The following is an 8195-nucleotide window of genomic DNA, read 5'->3' on the forward strand; positions in this document are numbered from 1 at the left end:
TTTCTCAGACACACACACACACACACACACACGCACAGCTAGTTAACTTCTTATCTGACAGGTAGATTGTGTGAAGAATTGTATTGATACATCTTCAGAGAGTACAGGAATAAGGAGTGTCTTAGGCAAATGAGAAGAAAAACTACGTAAATTGAAAAGATGAGGCACTTGGAAACTTGGAAAAGTAAATGTTTACAGAAAAGAAAATGTAATCATACCACTCTGCATCATCAGCAGTGAATAATATTTACACTATTAAAATAGTTAAAAACCCTGAAGGTAGATTTAAATAAAAATAAAGATGCTATACCAGAAAAATGGGTTGGGAGTTAGGATAAATGAGCCAGAATCTCATCTCTCTTAAATGAAGCCAATAAGACAAAGCTAAAGTCTTTGAATCAAGTCATAACATGTGGAGATAAATATTTTTAAAATCAGGTGAAAGAGTTTGAAAGTAATCAACTCTGTACAACAGAACAGGGCAGGTGCGCAGGAAAGGCAACAAGTTCGTGTTCTAAGCTCTTGGTACTGCTTTGATAAAAATAGAAACTAATCAAAAAAAGAAAAATGGTATAAGTATATCATTTAGAGTTGAGAGGAAACTTCAGAAGTTCTATCACAGAAAGAATTAAAGGGAGTTACCTCTAGGGAATAGGTTGGGTTACAGGGAAGAAGGAGATTTTGATGTTTCACTTTAAACTGTTTAGCATCATGTACATATTGCTTTAACAACGAAGAAAAACAAAAAAAATATAGAATTAAAAATTAACATATTTAAGGTTATTATAGCAATTTAAAAAGATGTCACAATATCTAATAACCGCCCAAAGAAAAATGTGATAGCTAACAAATATTGAGGGCTTCCTGAGTGCCAGTTACTGAGCTAAATGCTTTTCCATGAATTATCACATTTGGTGTTTATAATGCTCTGTGGTAGTGACTGTCGACTAATCCCCAATTTAACGCATAAGGAAGTTAAAGCTTAGCAAGGCGAAGTAACTTGATTAGTAACAAGTCATGGTGGAGCAGAATTGAAGACTAGATCATCCCAAGCACAAACCCTACACTTTCAGCCACTCTGCCAGGTTACCCTCACTGCAGGCAGCAGTCTGCAAAACTGTGCTCAATGACTTTCTGTTCTCTGTGTCAAAATGGAAGCAGCTGTGAGTAATGTTATGGAGAACATTTGTGGCTACATTTTCAAGTCTTGTATTTCACTTTTGCTCAAGTCCTTGTTCACATCTTTGATTTATGCTGAAAAAATGTTCCCCTAGAACCTGGATTTTGGGTCTGTGTTAAAGTACTGTATATAGCTGTGTTAGGCTATATAAAGCTCTCCTTTCAGAAACAGGAGCTCTGAGTGCCTCTCTTCCCCAAAAGGAACACAGCTCCTCACCAGCAATGGAACAAAGCTGGACAGAGAATGACTTTGACGAGCTGAGAGAAGAAGGCTTCAGACGACTGGTAATAACAAACTTCTCCAAGCTAAAGGAGGATGTTCGAATACATCGCAAAGAAGCTAAAAACCTTGAAAAAAAGATTAGATAAATGGCTAACTAGAATAAACAGCGTAGAAAAGACCTTAAATGACCTGATGGAGCAGAAAACCATGGCACAAGAACTATATGACACATGCACAAGCTTGAGTAGCCGATTTGATCAAATGGAAGAAAGGGTATCAGTGATTGAAAATCAAATGAATGAAATGAAGCAAGAAGAGAAGTTTAGGGAAAAAAGAGTAAAAAGAAATAAACAAAGCCTCGAAGAAATATGGTACTATGTGAAAAGACCAAATCTACATCTGATTGGTGTACCTGAAAGTGAGGGGGAGAAAGGAACCAAGTTGGAAATGCTTTTCAGGATATTATCCAGGAGAACATCCCCAACCTAGCAAGGCAGGCCAACATTCAAATTCAGGACATACAGAGAACACCACAAAGATACTCCTCGAGAAGAGCAACTCCAAGACACATAATTGTCAGATTCACCAAAGTTGAAATAAAGGAAAAAATGTTAAGGGCAGCCAGAGAGAAAAGTCGGGTTACCACAACAGGAAGCCCATCAGACTAACAGCTGATCTCTCAGCAGAAACTCTACAAGCCAGAAGAGAGTGGGGGCCAATATTCAACATTCTTAAAAAAAAGAATTTTCAACCCAGAATTTCATATCCAGCCAAACTAAGCTTCACAAGTGAAGGAGAAATAAAATCCTTTACAGACAAGCAAATGATGAGAGATTTTGTCACCATCAGGCCTGCCTTACAAAAGCTCCTGAAGGAAGCACTAAACATGGAAAGTAACAACCAGTATCAGCCACTGCAAAAACATGCCAAATTGTAAAGACCATCGAGGCTAGGAAAAAACTGCATCAACTAACGAGCAAAATAACCAGCTAACATCATAATGGCAGGATCAAATTTACACATAACAATATTAACCTTAAATGTAAATGGGCTAAATGCTCCAATTAAAATTCACACCGTGGCAAACTGGATAAAGAGTCAAGACCCATCAGTGTGCTGTATTCAAAAGACCCATCTCACATGCAGAGACACTCATAGGATCAAAATAAAGGGATGGAGGAAGATCTACCAAGCAAATGGAAAACAAAAAAAAAGGCAGGGGTTGCAATCCTAGTCTCTGATAAAACAGACTTCAAACCAACAAAGATCAAAAGAGACAAAGAAGGCCATTACATAATAGTAAAGGGATCAATTCAACAAGAAAAGCTAACTATCCTAAATATATATGAACCCAATACAGGAGCACCCAGATTCATAAAGCAAGTCCTTAGAGACCTACAAAGAGACTTAGACTCCCACACAATAATAATGGGAGACTTTAACACCCCACTGTCAACATTAGACAGATCCACGAGACAGAAAGTTAACAAGGATATCCAGGAATTAAACTCAGCTCTGCACCAAGAGGACCTAATAGACATCTACAGAACCTTTCACCCCAAGTCAACAGAATATACATTCTTCTCAGCACCACATTGCACTTATTCCAAAATTGACCACGTAGTTGGAAGTAAAGCACTCCTCAGCAGATGTAAAAGAACAGAAATTATAACAAACTGTCTCTCAGACCACAGTGCAATCAAACTAGAACTTAGGATTAAGAAACTCATTCAAAACCGCTCAACTACATGGAAACTGAACAACCTGCTCCTGAATGACTACTGGGTACATAATGAAATGAAGGCAGAAATAAAGATGTTCTTTGAAACCAATGAGAACAAAGACACAACATACCAAAATCTCTAGGACACATTTAAAGCAATGTGTAGAGGGAAAGTTATAGCACTAAATGCCCACAAGAGAAAGCAGGAAAGATCTAAAATTGACACCCTAACATCACAATGAAAAGAACTAGAGAAGTAAGAGCAAACACATTCAAAAGCTAGCAGAAGGCAAGAAATAACTAAGATCAGAGCAGAACTGAAGGAGATAGAGATACAAAAAACCCTTCAAAAAATTGATGAATCCAGGGGCTGGTTTTTGAAAAGTTCAACAAACTTGATAGACTGCTAGCAAGACTAATAAAGAAGAAAGGAGAGAAGAATCAAATAGATGCAATAAAAAATGATAAAGGGGATATCATCACCAATCCCACAGAAATACAAACTACCATCAGAGAATACTATAAATACCTCTATGCAAATAAACTAGAAAATCTAGAAGAAATGAATAAATTCCTGGACACATACACCCTCCCAAGACCAAACCAGGAAGAAATTGTATCCCAGAATAGAGCAATAACAGGCTCTGAAATTGAGGCAATAATTAATAGCCTACCAACCAGAAAAAGTCCAGGACCAGACGGATTCACAGCTGAATTCTACCAGAGGTTCAAAGAGGAGTTGGTACCATTCCTTCTGAAACTATTCCAATCAATAGAAAAAGAGGGAATCCTCCCTAACTCATCTTATGAGGCCAGCATCATCCTGATACCAAAGCCTGGCAGAGACACAATAAAAAAAGAGAATTTTAGACCAATATTCCTGATGAACATCGATGCAAAAATCCTCAATAAAATACTGGCAAACCAAATCCAGCAGCACATCAAAAAGCTTATCCACCACCATCAAGTTGGCTTCATCCCTGGAATGCAAGGCTGGTTCAACATACACAAATGAATAAATGTAATCCTTCATATAAACAGAACCAAACACAAAAACCACATGATTATCTCAATAGATGCAGAAAGGCCTTTGACAAAATTCAACAACCCTTCATGCTAAAAACTCTCAATAAACTAGGTATTGATGGGACCTATATCAAAATAATAAGAGCTATTTATGACAGACCCACAGCCAATATCATACTGAATGGACAAAAACTGGAAGCATTCCCTTTCAAAACTGGCACAAGACAGGGAGGCCCTCTCTCACCACTCCTATTCAACATAGTGTTGGAAGTTCTGGTCAGGGCAATCAGGCAAGAGAAAGAAATAAAGTGTATTCAATTAGGAAAAGAGGAAGTCAAATTGTCCCTCTTTGCAGATGACATGATTGTATATTTAGAAAACCCTGTCGTCTCAGCCCCAAATATCCTTAAGCTGATAAGCAACTTCAGCAAAGTCTCAGAATACAAAATCAATGTGCAAAAATCACAAGGATCCCTATACACCAATAACAGACAAACAGACAGCCAAATCATGAGTGAACTCCCATTCACAATTGCTTCAAAGAGAATAAAATACCTAGAAATCCAACTTACAAGAGATGTGAAGGACCTCTTCAAGGAGAACTACAAACCACTGCTCAACGAAATAAAAGAGGACACAAACAAATGGAAGAACATTCCATGATCATGGATAGGAAGAATCAATATTGTAAAAATGGCCATACTGCCCAAGGTAATTTATAGATTCAATTGCATCCCTATCAAAGTACCAATGACTTTCTTCACAGAATTGGAGAAAACTACTGTAAAGTTCATATGGAACCAAAAAAGAGCTTGCATTGCCAAGACAATCCTAAGCCAAAAGAAGAAAGCTGGAGGCATCATGCCGCCTGACTTCAAACTATATTACAAGGCTACAGCAACCAAAACAGCATGGTACTCGTACCAAAACAGAGATACAGACCAATGGAACAGAACAGAGCCCTCAGAAATAATACCACACATCTACAACCATCTGATTTTTGACAAACCTGACAAAAACAAGAAATGGGGAAAGGATTCCCTATTTAATAAATGGTGCTGGGAAAACTGGCTAGCCATATGTAGAAAGCTGAAACTGGATCCCTTCCTTACACCTTATACAAAAATTAATTCAAGATGGATTAAAGACTTAAATGTTAGACCTAAAACCGTAAAAACTCTAGAAGAAATCCTAGGCAATACCATTCAGGACATAGGCATGGGCAAAGACTTCATGACTAAAACACCAAAAGCAATGGCAACAAAAGCCAAAATTGACAAATGGGATCTAATTAAACTAATGAGCTTCTGCACAGCAAAAGAAACTACCATCAGAGTGAACAGGCAACCTACAGAATGGGAGAAAATTTTTACAATCTACTCATCTGACAAAGGGCTAATATCCAAAATATACAAAGAACTCAAACAAATTTACAAGAAAAAATCAATCCCATCAAAAAGTGGGCAAAGGATATGAACAGACACTTCTCAAAAGAAGACATTTATGCAGCCAATAGACACATGAAAAAATGCTCATCATCACTGGTCATCAGAGAAATGCAAATCAAAAGCACAATGAGATACCAGCTCACACCAGTTAGAATAGTGACCATTAAAAAGGCAGGAAACAACAGGTGCTGGAGAAGATGTGCAGAAATAGGAACACTTTTACACTGTTGGTGGGACTGTAAACTAGTTCAACCATTGTGGAAGTCAGTGTGGTGATTCCTCAAGGATCTAGCACTAGAAATACCATTTGACCCAGCCATCCCATTACTGGGTATATACCCAAAGGATTATAAATCATGCTGCTATCAAGACACATGCACACATATGGTTATTGTGGCAGTATTCACAATAGCATAGACTTGGAATCAACCCAAATGTCCATCAATGATAGACTGGATTAAGAAAATGTGTCACATGTACACCACGGAATACTATGCAGCCATAAAAAAGGATGAGCTCATGTCCCTTTGTAGGGGCATAGATGAAGCTGGAAACCATCATTCTGAGCAAAGTATCACAAGGACAGAAAACCAAGCACCTCATGTTCTCGTGGGAACTGAACAATGAGAACACTTGGACACAGGGTGGGGAACATCACACATCGGGGCCTGTCGTGGGGTGGGAGGAGGGAGGAGGGATAGCATTAGGAGAAATACCTAATGTAAATGACGAGCTAACGGGTGCAGCACATCAACATGGCACAGGTATACATATGTAACAAACCTGCACGTTGTGCACACGTACCCTAGAACTTAAAGTATAATAATAGAAATAAATAAATCAACTATTTTCTTATTAAACTTGTATTGGAATGCATTAAAAAAAAGTTCCTGAAAAAAAAAAAAAGAAACAGGAGCTCTGAGTGAAGAAAATGTCAACAATTTTAAAATTCAGTGATACAATCCTGCAGAACGAAGCCCACTACCAATCAGACTATAGGGTTCAGGGCAAGATACAGTTTATGGACCCTGACAATTATAAATCCTGAAGATAGAATCCTATGTTTACCACCCACCCAAAGTGGATGGAACCAGTAAGATGAAAAGTTAGACAATATCAAGAGTTGGAAAGGATCAGAGCAACTATTATAATAGAAATCTTACACATGATATGTATGTCAATTAGTACAACCATTTTAGAAAACTGTCAATATCTAAGAAATCTGAACATAAACTTACTCTATGATGAGGTAATTCTACGCCTTGAAAGCCATACATATATTCCTCGAAAGCATTGTACAGGATGTTCCTGGCAGTGCTATATTTAATAGTCAAAACACTGGAAACAATGCAAATATCCACCAACGGGAGAGACGGATAGTTAAATTATGGCAGAGTCACACAATGGAATAGACGACAGCAAACAAGCAAACAAACAAACAAAAACCCTATCAATACTTGCAACAACATGGAAGAACTTAACAAACATTGTTGAATGAAAGATCTAGATACAAAATAGTACATATTAAAGATTGTCATCATTTTACAGTGATATCAAGGATTGCAGAGCTGCCACCTCTCGCTAGAGCTGGAACTCACCAGATCCCGTGCCCATTGCCATCCTGTGCAGGGCTCCAGGAGCTGTCTTCTGCCGGCTGCCACCTTTGCAGGAAGAACCCCACGCACCTGCCACTGAGACAGGTGCTCCTGCCAGACCTGCAGCTTTCCACAGTCCCCTGCTACTGCCCCTAGCAGGGATCTATGGCCCTGCCTCACCAGAGGTGCCGCCAGAAAAAGAATGGCTCCCACCTTCTCCTGCCTAATGCAAGAGTCTCAAATTGGCAGAAGCTAATGGAACCCCAGCTGCTCCTGTAGGTTTGTATCCCCGCAGAACAAAAGAGCAGATACAAAGGCCTGGAAGAGCAGATGGAGAAATGTGTGCTGCAGATGATATCTGGCACAGTTTTAAATACTTGTTATTCTAAAATGTATGCAGCCCTGGTCATTGTAACCACACCGATATCTAAGGAGAAAGTGAGACTGAGTAGGCTGCAGTTCATTTTAAGGGGACTTCAAAAAAATAAGTGTAAGAAGAGTAAATTTTTAAAATTTTTCTGTTTTGGTAAAAGGCTAATTGAACATCATTTCTTTTTAAGAGATGTACATATTCCTTCAGTGTCTCCTGTGGAAGAAAAAAAAACAATATCCTTGTGTAGCAGATCACAAAGTACTTTGATGCATCTCTTTTTATTCTTTATAAAGCTGTTCTGAGATATGACATGTTTCACCATTCAGAGAAACGGAGGCTCAAGCAAGTTTAAGGGTCGTGCCCCAGGGCACCTGGATGGTAATTGGTAAAGCGGGAACCTGAAGGCCGCCCACCTGCTCCCTGGTCAGAGCTCTTCCCATTGCTTCTCTAGGGTCTCCAGGGTGGTAGAGGTCTCAGGACACAGAAGCTGCACTGTGTAAGGGACTCTGGCCATGGCTACTAGACCTGGTCCTCATAGACTAAGAAGGGTGAGTGAGACCCACCAGCCCAGTGTGGTGCCTCGGAGTGAACTGGTCAACCTTGTACCCAATGCCCCACCCACTCCATG

This window comes from Pan paniscus, chromosome 8 (assembly GCF_029289425.2).
Source record: "Pan paniscus chromosome 8, NHGRI_mPanPan1-v2.0_pri, whole genome shotgun sequence".
NCBI classification, from domain to species: Eukaryota; Metazoa; Chordata; class Mammalia; order Primates; family Hominidae; genus Pan; species Pan paniscus.